We start from the raw sequence: 12,631 nt of genomic DNA on the forward strand, positions 1-12,631 counted from the left end.
TATGTTATCCATGAATTCAGTATACCTTTACTGGAAGATTCTGCTTATTGAAAAAGTGCATGGGCCAGGCATGGTGGCTCATGCCTGTAATCCCATCACTTTGGGAGGCCAAGGCAGGTGGATCACTTGAGGTCAGGAGTTCAAGACCAACCTGGCCAACATGGTGAAACCCCATCTGTACTAAAAATACAAAAATTACCTGGGTGTAGTGGTAGGCACCTTTAATGTCAGCTTCTCCAAAGGCTGAGGCAGGAAAATCATTTGAACCCAGCAGGCAGAGGCTGCAATGAGCCAAGATCATGCCACTGCACTCCAGCCTGGGTGACAGAAGGAGACTCTGTCTCAAAAATAAATGTAAAAAAAAAGAGTGCATGGAATTTTGATTCAGAATGACTAATGCAAGTTATTATATTCTAGTACAATACTGGGCTTTAAATAAAAAATAAAAATTTCTGGGCTTCTAGACAAAAAAGCAGAAGTGATATGTAAGGGAAAGAAATTAGAATCTACCTTTTCGAGAGCAATACTTTGTACCTGAGGAAAATGGAGTACATATTTAAGAAAAGAAACTGTAAGCCATGAATGTTATATCCAGCAAAACTAACATTCGGGTAGAAAAGACCTTGACATGCCATGCTGTGACAGAAGACCTCAGGCGCTATTATTCCCATGATCTCTTCCGGAGAAATAACAAACTTCAGACAACAAAATGCCTAGAAAGACATCGATATAGGGCAGATCTTGAGTCCTAAATTTGCTACTTGTATAAATAAGACTAAATGAGGGTGATATGAGAGGGTGTCGGACCCCTCCCAGTATCAGGTTCACAGGGTGCTAAGACCTGTTTGCTGCTCTTTGCTGAGTGTATGATCTGTCCACAGAGAGTGTCTATAAATGTCTTAGAGGAGCAAATTAATCCGGGCATTTATCTAGGCAGTCCTCAGGAGACTGGTGCCCTGGCTAGTGAAACAGGTACAGATGAAAGAGAAGGTCTGTTGGACTGCACAATGAAATGACAGAGTCCTGGCTGGGCATGGTGGCTCATGTCTATAATCCCAGCATTTTGATAGACTGAGGCAGGTGGATCACCTGAGGTCAGGAGTTCGAGAACAGCCTGGCCAACATGGTGAAACCCCACCTCTGCAAAAATACAAAAATTAGCTGGGCATGATGGCAGGTGCCTGTAATCCCAGCTACCTGGGAGGCTGAGGCAGGAGAATCACTTGAACCCAGAGGCGCAGATTGCAGTGAGCCATGATGGCACCATTGCACTCCAGCCTGGGTGACAGAGTGAGACTCTATCTCAAAAAAAAGAAAAGAAAAGAAAAAGAAAGAAAGAAAGAAAGAAAGAAAAGAAAAAACAGAGTCCCATGTACCTGGGCCGTGTGAGAAGCCAGATGTCTGATGACATGGAGCAGTTGGGGGGGGATAGTGGTGACCCTGTCCCTCTACCTGAACCATCAATTGGATCCAGCCAGGAGGCCTGCATATTAAATATAGACAGCATCCTGGAGCTCTTTTCTTTTTCTGCTAATAATCACTATTCTCTCTACCACCACCAGCACCAAACTTTGCCTGTGCCTTTCAATTAAAAAAAAAAAAAAAATCACAGAGGGTGGAGCAGGATGGCTGAATAGAAGCCAACACCATTTGGCCGGGCAGGGAGGCTCACACCTGTAATCCCAGCACTTTGGGAGGCCAAGGTGGGCAGATCGCGAGGTCGGGAGATTGAGACCATCCTGGCTAACACGGTGAAACCCCATCTCTACTAAAAATACAAAAAAATTAGCTGGGTATGGTGGCAGGCACCTGTAGTCCCAGCTACTTGGGAGGCTGAGGCAGGAGAATGGTGTGAACCCAGGAGGCAGAGCTTGCAGTGAGCCCAGATCACGCCGCTGCACTCCAGCCTGGGTGACAGAGCAAGACTCTGTCTCAAAAAAGAAAGAAAAGAAAAGAAAAAAGAAAAGAAAAGAAAAGGAAAGAAAACCTACATCATTTGATCATTTGACCCCTCACAGGAACACCAAATTTTAACAGCTAACAACACACAAAAAGAACCATCGCAAGAACCAAAAATCAGGTGAGCAATCAGAGTACCCGGTTTTAACCTTATATCGCTGAAAGAGATGTTGAAGAGGGCAGGAAAGACAGTCTTGAGTTGCTGACGCCACCCATCCCCCACCCCCCAGCAGCAGGCCCGTGGCATGGAGTATTGGTGTACTTTGGAGAGGAAGAGCACAGTGATTATGAGACTTCGCATTGTCACAGCAGAAAGCAGAATCCAAGTGTACTTAGCTAACACTGGCTCACACAGGGAGTGCTTGGACTGGCACTCACCAGAATTGCCCATCCTAGCAGTTGGAGCTTGAGTTCTGGCAAGCCTTGCCACTGCGAGCTGGAGTGCTCTGGGGCCCTTAGCAGACTTGAGGGGCAGTTTAGGCCATCAGGACTGCAATTCACAGGCAAACCTGAGTGCCAAGCTGGGTTCACAACCAGTGGACTGTGGAGTCAGAGGCACACAACCTCCTGAGACATTAGCTGGGGCAGCTAAGGGAGTTCTTGGGCCACCCCCCACTCCCACCCCTGGCAGTGACCATGTGGCACAGACAGATCTGTGCACGTGGGAGAGGGAGAGCTAGCAACTTGGGGACTTCACATTGAACTCAGTGCTGTCCCATCACAGCAGAGACCTGGCAACATTCACCATCTGCTGACGAAGGAGCCCCTGGGCCCTGTATAACCAACAGCCATAGCCAGGTAATATGCTGCGGGCATCTCCAGCCAACTCAGCTGGCCGAGTTCCTCACCTCATGGGAGTCCAGTGTGCAATGGCTGCAAACAGCAGCTTCCTTGATGGTGCACGCAGCCTGTTTCTTGTATGGACTGCTCTAAGGGACCTTGGAGACGGGCCCTTCAGATGGATGTTTGTGTCTCTGACCTTGCACTACCCCAGTGTAGGCTCCAAACAGATGCGCGAGGTGCTTTTGGAAAGCCCCAGGGCACTGTGGCTGGGGTTCACATTGGCCAAGTTATCATGTCCATCCACCTTGAACCCGGAGAACAAGGAGCATGTAGTTAAGGCCCTGCTCACAGCCAAGTTCAAGTTTCGTGGCCGCCAGAAGATCCACATCTCACAGAAGTGGGGCTTCACCAAGTTCAATGAAGATGAATTTGAAGACATGGTGGCTGAGAAGCAGCTCATCTGAGATGTGTGTACGTCTCACAAGTACATCCCCATTGTGGCCCTCTGGACAAGTAGTGGGCCCTGCACTCATGAGAGCTTCCACTGTGCTGCCCCTTCTTAACACTCACCACTAAATCCTACTTCCTGTCCACCGGTGGGCACTGGGCTCTGAGACATGCTGGCTTCAGGTGTGACCCAGCACATTCCTGGCTGTGGTGGCTACAGTGAAAGATGCCTTCTGTTCGAGAAAAGTAGGAGGAAGAGTAAAGGGGACCTGTCTTGCCCCTTAGGTACCAGCTCAGCCACAGTTGGGTGGAGCACCAAGCAGCCTCTTGGGGTCCCTGAGTGCAGGCCTAGGCTGTTGGTCAGCATTTGCGGACCTGCCCTGGGCCAAGGGGAGTCCACTGCCCTGAAGGATGAGTCACAGGCCTGATAGCATTCATCACAGGCTGCCTGAAGAGCCCTGGGGCTTTAAGTGAACATCAGCAGTGGCCTGGCAGAACTCCTTGTAGGCTGGTGGTAGTGGTGGCCACAAGGAGAGGTTTCTCTGACTGAGGAAAGGGGAGTAAAGAGTGGGAAGGACTTTGTCTTGTGGTTTGAGTGCCAGCTTACCTGCAGTGGAATAGTACATCTGTAGAATTCTATTCTATCTTAGTACATCTATAGAATGGTTTATGACTTCAATCCCTGGCTCCCAGACAGCATCTGTGGACCCACCCAGAGCCTAGGGGAACTCACTGCCCTGAAGGGAGCGACAATACCCTGGCTGGGTTTGCCATTTGCTGATTGTAGAGCCCCAGGCCCTTGAGTGAACTCAGGTGGTGGCCAGGTAGCATTTCTAGCAGACCTTAGGTGAGACCCAGTGTTGGGCTGCTTCAGGTCTGAACCAATGCAGTCCCGGTGGTGATGGCCACAGGGGTTCTTGTGTCCTTCCACCCCCAGTTCCAAGAGGCCTAGCTCAGAAAGAGAGGGAGAGACTCCATTTGTTTGAAAGAAAGTAAGGGAAAAGAACAAGAACCTCTGCCTGGTAATGCAGAGAATTCTTCCGAATCTTATCCAGGACCACTAAGGTGGTACCTTTAGGAGTCCGCAAGAACCACAGTGTTATTGGGTTTGGGGTTCAAGTCCCTTTGAATACCTGGAAAGCCTTCCCAAGAATCACAGGCACAAACAAGCCTAGACTGTGAAGACTACAATAAATGCCTAACTCTTCACTGCTCAGACACTGATGAATATCTATAAGCATCAACACCACACAGGAAAACATGACCTCACCAAACTGAATAAGGCACCAGGGACCAACCCCGCAGAAACAGAAATAGGCAACCTTTCAGGTAGCCAATTTGAAAGAGCTGTATTGAGGAAACTCAAAGAAATTCAAGACAACACAGAGAAGGAATTCAGATTTTCCATCAGATGAATGTAACAAGGAGATAGAAATAATTAAAAAGAGTCAAGCAGAAATTCTGGAGTTGAAAATGAAATTGACATACTGAAGAATGCATCAGAGTCTTTTTTTTTTTTTTTTTTTTTTTTTAACGCTCATTTATTCTCAAGTACTTGTGCAGGGCTGATTTCAGAGTTTAGGAATGCACCAGTCATGAAATAATGATCCCATCGTAGGGCTTAAAACGCTAGACCTCAGAAAAGATTACCATCTTCCCAAAGAATGGAGGAAAAATAATGAAAACCAGGTCGCAGAAAAGTTGTGATCGGAGAAAATAACACAAGAAAACACTGGAGCACACAGTATACAGTTGAAGGGAGAACTGTTTATCCTTCTAGAACCATTACTATTATCAATACAGACTAGAGATACTTTCCTGAAAGGTTAATTTGGTTAATAAGAAATGAAAGCCACTATTAGATGATGTCAGCCAAATTATCTACAAGAGAGAAAAAGAAAACTAACTATATGGAAAGAGCCTGAGGCAAGAGCTAATTAGCTGGTCTGCAAAAAGATCCAAGAAAAATGCCCTAATTTTAGACATGTTAGATATTGCACACTCAAAAAAGAAAAAGAAACATTTAGAAAACTATTTTAAATGTCTTTAATTGCTGAATGCCTCTTTGGCTAATATTTGGAAGATCATTATTTAGTCCTACAACTGACACATTGTTCCACTTTCTCATCATTTTGTTTGCAAACTACTAAAAGTCTTATTTCCTCATCTCTTTGACACATTACCAAAGTGGACCCTATGCTGTAATCACACAGAATAAGGTTGGAAAGTATGAATATCTAAATTATTTTTTAAAGGTATTATTTTTTTCCCTTCTGTTTTCAAATCATTTCTGACCGTTTCTAAAGACATGGTCACAGCTGCCTGAAGCATGTCTTCTTCACCCACAGCATCACCTAGATCACTCCCAGGTGCTCCTGAACTGGTGGTTGGCCTTTCACATGGATGTGAACTCTGTCCTGATAGGTCTCCCTGCTGCTCCTGCTGCTGCTGCTGCTTCTGCTGTTGCTGCTTTTGCTGCTGTTTTTCAAAGTAGGCTTCTCGTCTCTTCCAAAGCTCTTCTGAAGTAAGATTTGTACCTGATGTCCGTGGAATATCTTGAGATCTATTTCTGGAACTGGCATACTTAGCTGAATAGCCCTGCGGAGATCTGCTTCCTCATCTTCCATGTCAATTTCCTGGCGACTTAGTGCCAGAGCCCTCTGCAAATCCTCCTCATCTTCGTCTAACTTTGCTGAGCCATCATTTGCTTCTAACACTCGTTCCAGGTCTGTTTTATGGACTCTTTGCTCTTTCAGTTGTGCTAATTCTTCTCCAATAGGTTTTGGTCGGTGCATCTGTTGGACCCTGATCATCTGCAGGAGTTGGTCAGCTTCGCAATCCAGCAGGTCACCCTTAACAACAAACACAGAATAACCTTCCTGTTGTAATTGAGCCAAGAAAAGTGCAAGATATGTATCTGATACTAATTCTGGACCTGTCAAGAGAGATTCAAGTTAAACCACTGTTTTCCTAATTTTCTAACTGTAAACCAGTGTTCCTTATAGTTGCATATAAATGATCTTTCATTTATAGGATCAATCCTGAGCCTCTGATACTCTGGACTGTTGAACAGGATTAGTACTAAACCCCAAACTTTCAAGGCATTGCTTATAACCTGAATAGAGAAAAAACCACTGTCATCCATATTTCCAGAAGGCTGCTGTAAAAACATGCTAATCTTCACTAGTAACTCCTCCTTCTGCCATTCTCATCCTCTCCTCCTCATCCAGCTGATGTGCAATTGAGGATAATTCCACAGGGCTAAAATATTCTCCTTGCAATAAATTATTCAGGCAATGTTGAGCAGAAAGTGAGCCTTCTTGTTTCTTGTGGAAGATGGACTCCATGTTTATTTGTCTGGAGCCAACGGCTCCCACGCCGAACCACTCCCTCCAGCTCCACCCCCTGTCCCTGCATCAGAGTCTAAATAGCAGAATTGATCAAGCAGAAGGCCACGCACGGTGGCTCACACCTGTAATCCCAACACTTTGGGAGGCCGAGGCAGGTGGATCACTTGAGAATAACAGTTCGAGACCAGCCTGGCCAACATGGCAAAACCCCGTCTTTACTAAAAATACAAAAACTTAGGCTGGGCGTGGTGGCTCATGCCTGTAATCCCAGCACTTTGGGAGACCAAGGTGGGTGGATCACTTGAGGTCAGGAGTTCGAGACCAACCTAGCCAACATGGTAAAACCCCATCTATATTAAAAATATAAAAATTAGCCAGGCAAGGTGGTGTGCACCTGTTATCCCAGCTACTCAGGAGGCTGAGGCCAGAGAATTGCTTGAACCTGGGAGGTAAAGGTTGCAGTGAGCCGAGATCACACCACTGCACTCTGGGTCGGTAAACAAAGTGAGACTCTGTCAAAAAAAAAAAAAAAAAAAAAAAAAGAGTTTGAGACCAGACTGGCCTACATGGTGAAACCCCCCCTCTATTTAAATTACAAAAGTTATCTAGGTATGGTGGGAGGTTGAGGCAGGAGAATCGCTTGAACCTGGGAGGTGGAGGTTGCAGTGAGCCGAGATGGCACCACTGCACTCCAGCCTGGGCAACAGAGCCAGACTTTGTCTCAAAAAAACACTAGAAACCAAAAACAAAAAACATCAAAAGACTATGAAAAGCAGTGATTGGATGTTTGGGGTGTGGATATCGGAATCTGGAGCTGGGGACGAGTGTGCCATTTGATAGTCTCTTTTGAGAACCACTGTTGATCTAAAGCTATTCCAGTTCCCTAGGGGATTGCTAATAACGGGTCAGCTGCTGAGACGGGGAAAGAGGCCTAATTTCTTTTGCAAAACAAGGAGCAATATTTGTATGAGAACTCAGTACATTTCATCACATAAAAACTGCAAAACGCCAGGCTCTGCCATTTTTAAGCTAATATTTCTGGGAGTCCACCAAACAGCCTCTAAGATGGAACTGACTGTGAATATGCTGGTGCCGAGTGCAATGGCTCACACCTGTAATCCCAGCTACTTGGGAGGCTGAGGTGGGAGGATCACTTGAAGCCAGGAGTTTGAGGCCATCCTGGGCAACATAGCGAGACCTTGTCTCTAAAAAAAAAAGCTAAGCCAAATGATACAGCCTCTAGAAGCCACAGTTTGCTCATTTACAAACTGGAGGAGAATAAGACAAGAATTGTCGATATTGAGGATCAGAAAGTGCTTCATGATGCATAAAGCAGGTAATGGATTACCAGTGCTTTGCTGCTCAGACATACAGCAATGCGTTCATACCATTCTGAGAGTCTAAATTTAGGATGTGTTATGACTAAAATTACCAGTAATTAAGTTTCTTATGCTTCTGAGGCTCTGCTTCCTCATCTGTACACTGTGGCAAGACCTTGTTCTGACTATGCACTGAGGATAAAATAAGGCTTTTTGAAAAAGAGAATGACATAGACCACTAATTAATGATTTCAATGTTCCTGTCCAACGTCAGGCAAAAGTAACGCAGATCCATAGAGAATGTTGGTGCAACACTGCCCTCTGCTGGTCAGTGGCAGCACCACCATGGTTACAGAGGGAAAGGTCTTTACAGAGGGATTCCTGGGAAACTGAGGCAGAGAGGGGAAGGGACTTGCTCAAGGTCACAGAGTTAGCTTTGGACAAAGTGATGGCTCGAATTTGAGATTCCTGATTCCTAGTTCTTTCTAGAGGGAGGAAAATAAGGGCTGGAAACTAGTGGATTGTGGTTTCACTCTCACCAGGCTCTGCTCGGCATTTTAAATAGCTGACTGGAATTTCTCGGAAGCTGGGATCTGAGCACTCACTTGAGACCCCAAGGCCCACAATCTATTTGCCACCAAAAAACAAGACAAAGCAAAACACCATGGTAACTTGTGTTGAAAAAGAGAGATCTTGTGTTTTTTTATTTCCCTGAATGGTATTTGCTGGGCAGACACGTGTATGTACAAGGTAGCAGTCAGGATGGACCACAGGCCCCCATACCATGAAACCCTTCAGACTCTCCCCTAGAAATGAGGGGAACTGAGCTGGGTGCAGTGGCTCATGCCTGTAATCCCAACTTGGGAGACTGAGGCAGGAGGATTGCTTGAATCGAGGAGTTCAAGGCTGCAGTGAGCCATGATTGTGCCACTGCACTCCAGCCTGGGAGACAGAGTGAGAGTCTAACTCAAGAAAAAGAAAGGAAGGAGGGAGGGAAGGAAGGAAGGAAAGAGGGAAGGAAGGAAGGAAGGAAGGAGGGAAGGAAGGAAGGAAGGAAGGAAGGAAGGAAGGAAGGAAGGAAGGAAGGAAGGGAGGGAGGGAGGGAGGGAGGGAGGGAGGGAGGGAGGGAGGCACAGTGGCTCACACCTGTAATCCTAGCACTTGGGGAGGACAAGGCAGGCACATCACTTGAGCCTAAGAGTTTGAGACCAGCCTAGGCAACATGGTGAAACCCGTCTCTACAAAACATACAAAAATTAGCTGGGCATGGTGGCACATGCCTGTAGTCTCAGCTACTGGAGGGGCTGAGGTGGGAGGATCACCTGAGCCTGGGAGGTCAAGGCTGCAGTGAGCCATGATCACCCCTCAGGACTGGAAGTCCTCCTGGTCTGCGTTCAAACCCTGCATTTCTGAACACTACTGTGTGCCAAGCCCTGGCAAACCATATTTCTTTTAATTTGATAACACTGTCAGGTTGGTACAATTATTATCACCATTTTACAGGTGAGCAAATGGAAGCTCTGAGACATTAAGTATCTTGCTTAAGAGCAAGAGCCGTGGGCAAGCCCAGGTGTTGATAATTTGCCAACATTTGATGTGATGCTTCATGGTTTTATTCCTCCCCATTTGCAGACAGGAAAACCAAGTTACAGACAAATGAAAGTGACTTACCTCAGGGTCTTTGCATCTGGCATCCTCTCAGCCTGGAATGCTCTTCTCAGATATCCCCTTGGCATCCCCCATCACCTTCTTAAGGTCTTCACTTAAAAGTCATCATCTGGCCGGGCGTGGTGGTTCACGCCTGTAATCCCAGTACTTCGGGAGGCCGAGGCGGGTGGATCACGAGGTCAGGAGATCGAGACCATCCTGGCTAACACGGTGAAACCCCGTCTCTACTAAAAATACAAAAAATTAGCCAGGCATGGTGGTGGGCGCCTGTAGTCCCAGCTACTCGGGAGGCTGAGGCAGGAGAATTGTGTGAACCCGGGACGCAGAGTTTGCAGTGAGCTGAGATTGCGTCACTGCACTCCAACCTGGGCAACAGATCGAGACTCCGTCTCAAAAGAAAAAAAAAGTTGTCATCTTAGGGAGGTCTTTTCTGATCACCCTACATAAAAATTCAGGTTGGGCATCATGGCTCACACCTGTAATCCCAGAGCTGTGGGAGGGTGAGGCAGGAGGACACTTGAGCCCAGGAGTTCAAGAACAGCCTGGGCAACATAGTGAAACCCAGTCTCTGTAGAAAATACAAAAATTAGCCTGGTGTGGAAGTGTGCGCCTGTGGTCCCAGCTACACAAGAGGCTGAGGTGGGAGGATCGCTTGAGCCAAGGAGGTTGAGGCTGCAGTGAGCTGTGATTGCACCACTGCACTCCAGCCTGGGTGACAGAGCAAGACCTTGTCACAAAAAATAAAAATAAAGACCAGGTGCGGTGGCTCACGCCTGTAATCCCAGCACTTTGGGAGGCCAACAGGGGAGGATCACGAGGTCAGGAGTTCAAGACCAGCCTAGCCAATAGGGTGAAACCCCGTATCTACTTAAAAATACAAAAATTAGGCAGGCGTGGTGGTGGGTGCCTGTAGTCCCAGCTAGTTGGGAGGCTGAGGCAGGAGAATCACTTGAATCTGAGAGGTGGAGCTTGCAGTGAGCCAAGATTGTGCCACTGCACTCCAGCCTGGGTGACAGAGTGAGACTGTCTCAAAAAAAATAAAAAATAAAAATAAATTAAAATAAAAATAATTAATTAATGATTTCAATGTGGTCTATCCATGCTTTTAACTCATTAACAAAAGGACAGATGACCGGAGTCAAAAGTGAGCAAAGGACGATCTAAGAAGATATACACAGATGAGCAGTGGGCACATGAAAATAGGCTCACCACGTAATGATGTGCATTAGGGAAACAGATCAAAACCACAGGACACACGGCTTCCTATCACTAGGATGACTGTTATTTTAAAAATGGAAAATAACAAATATTGGTGAGGAGATGAAGAAATCGGAACATTTGCATATTACTGATAGGAGTGTAAAATGGTGCTGCTGCTGTGGAAAACTGGCCATTCCTAAAAAAGTTAAACAGAATTACCATACACCCAGCAGTTCCACTTTTAGGTTTCTACCCCCAAAGAATTGAAAACAGGGACTCAAACAGGTACCACTTTTATTTTTATTTTTAGTAGAGATGGGGTTTCACCGTGTTGACCAGGCTGGTCTCGAACTCCTGACCTCAAGTGATCCACCCGTCCCAGCCTCCCAAAGTGCTAGGACTGCTGGGGTGAGCCACCGTGCCCGGCCTCAAACAGATACTTGTAACCTGAATGTTCACAGCAGCACTGTTCACAATAGCCAAAGATGGCAACAACCCTGATGTCCCTAAACAGACGAATGGATTAACAAGATGTGGTCTATCCACGCAATTCAATTTTACTCAGCCATGAGTAAAATGAAAGGCACATGCCACCACATGAATGAACCTTGAAAACAAGGTGAGCTTCTTGTGAATGGAGCTAGTCACAAAAGGCCACATAGTGTATGATGCCATTTATGTGAAATACCCAAAGACAGACAAATCCATACAGAGAAAGAAAAGCAGTGGTTACCAGGGGCCGGAGGAAGAGGGAATGGAGAGGGACTCTTTAATGGGTATGGGGTTTCCTTTTGGGGTGATGAGAATGTTCTGGAACTAGACAGAAATAGTGGTTACATAACATTGTGAATGAACTAAATGCCGCTCAATTGTTCACTTAAAAAAAGTAGAGATGGGGTCTTGTCATGTTGCCCAGGTTGGTCTCCAACTCCTGGGATCAAGTGATCCTCCTGCCTCAGCCTCCCGAAGTATTGGGATTACAGGCCTAAGCCACCACGCCGGCCAATTGTTCACTTTTAAATGATTAATTTCATGGTATGTGAATTTCACCTCAATGGAAAAACTCAACTCCAAACATCCTTATCTTCCCTCCCTACCTGATTTTTCTCCTAGTGCACAAGACCCCTCAAATACAGTATGTCCAACCTATGTGTCCATTGTTCATCCTGCTTCTTTAAAATGTAAATTCCAACAGGGTAGGAATTTCATCTGTTTTGTTAACTCATATATGCCTGAAGAGTCTCTGGTACTCAATAAATATTTGTTAAATAAATGAATTAGACAGGTTGTGGTGATGAAGAGAGTCCCGCCGCCATCCCTGCCCCCATCTCTAATTCTAACATTCTAACAGGCTCTTGACCTTGGAGCCAGTTAACGATGATCCTGTCTGGGCTCATTTTCCCTCCTTTTCCTGAAGAGCAGAATCCACAGGTCCTCGCTCAGCTCAGCCCCTTTCAACCCTCCTCTGCTGAGGGTTTGAGATAAAGGGGGCCACGAGAGAAGACAATGAATCCATCACAATGTGTGATGAGCTGTCTGCTCTGTGGCCTCCCACAGCAATTTATCATGACCTGGAATCACAGCTGTGAGGCCGGGTGTTACCCTGCCAGGACCTCACTCCCCAGCTGCTTCAGAGGGGGACATTTGCAGGAACCTGTCCATACCTATTTACTGAACAGTTGCTCGGATGCAGCCCTGTCCCAGGCACTCAGCCAAATGACAAATGAACTAGATAATCATTCATTCATTCTGTGATTGATTCATTCATTCATTCATGTGGTTGTCAAACATTCATTGAGCACCTACTATGTGCCAGACACTGCACCTTGCACTGTGGCCCTTAATATCAGAGATGTCAATGCATTACAGACCAGGATTCCTCAGCCTAGGCACTGTGGATACTTT

General features: G+C 46.2%; 1 non-coding gene and 2 pseudogenes across 1 annotated transcript; 1 reads left to right on the forward strand and 2 right to left on the reverse strand.

The window, feature by feature from the left end:
• The first annotated feature begins 2,775 nt into the window (after positions 1 to 2,775).
• On the forward strand, positions 2,776 to 2,910 carry LOC119624035 (small nucleolar RNA SNORA70). The gene has a single exon (XR_005240124.1). It is a non-coding gene; the product is annotated as a small nucleolar RNA SNORA70 (small nucleolar RNA).
• Positions 2,911 to 4,733: 1,823 nt separating this feature from the next.
• LOC103239276 (ataxin-3-like) lies at positions 4,734 to 10,566 on the reverse strand (annotated as a pseudogene).
• Positions 6,133 to 6,552, reverse strand: LOC119623360 (ataxin-3-like; annotated as a pseudogene).
• Positions 10,567 to 12,631: the final 2,065 nt, after the last annotated feature.

Source organism: Chlorocebus sabaeus, chromosome 11 (genome assembly GCF_047675955.1).
Source record: "Chlorocebus sabaeus isolate Y175 chromosome 11, mChlSab1.0.hap1, whole genome shotgun sequence".
In the NCBI taxonomy this organism is placed as follows: domain Eukaryota; kingdom Metazoa; phylum Chordata; class Mammalia; order Primates; family Cercopithecidae; genus Chlorocebus; species Chlorocebus sabaeus.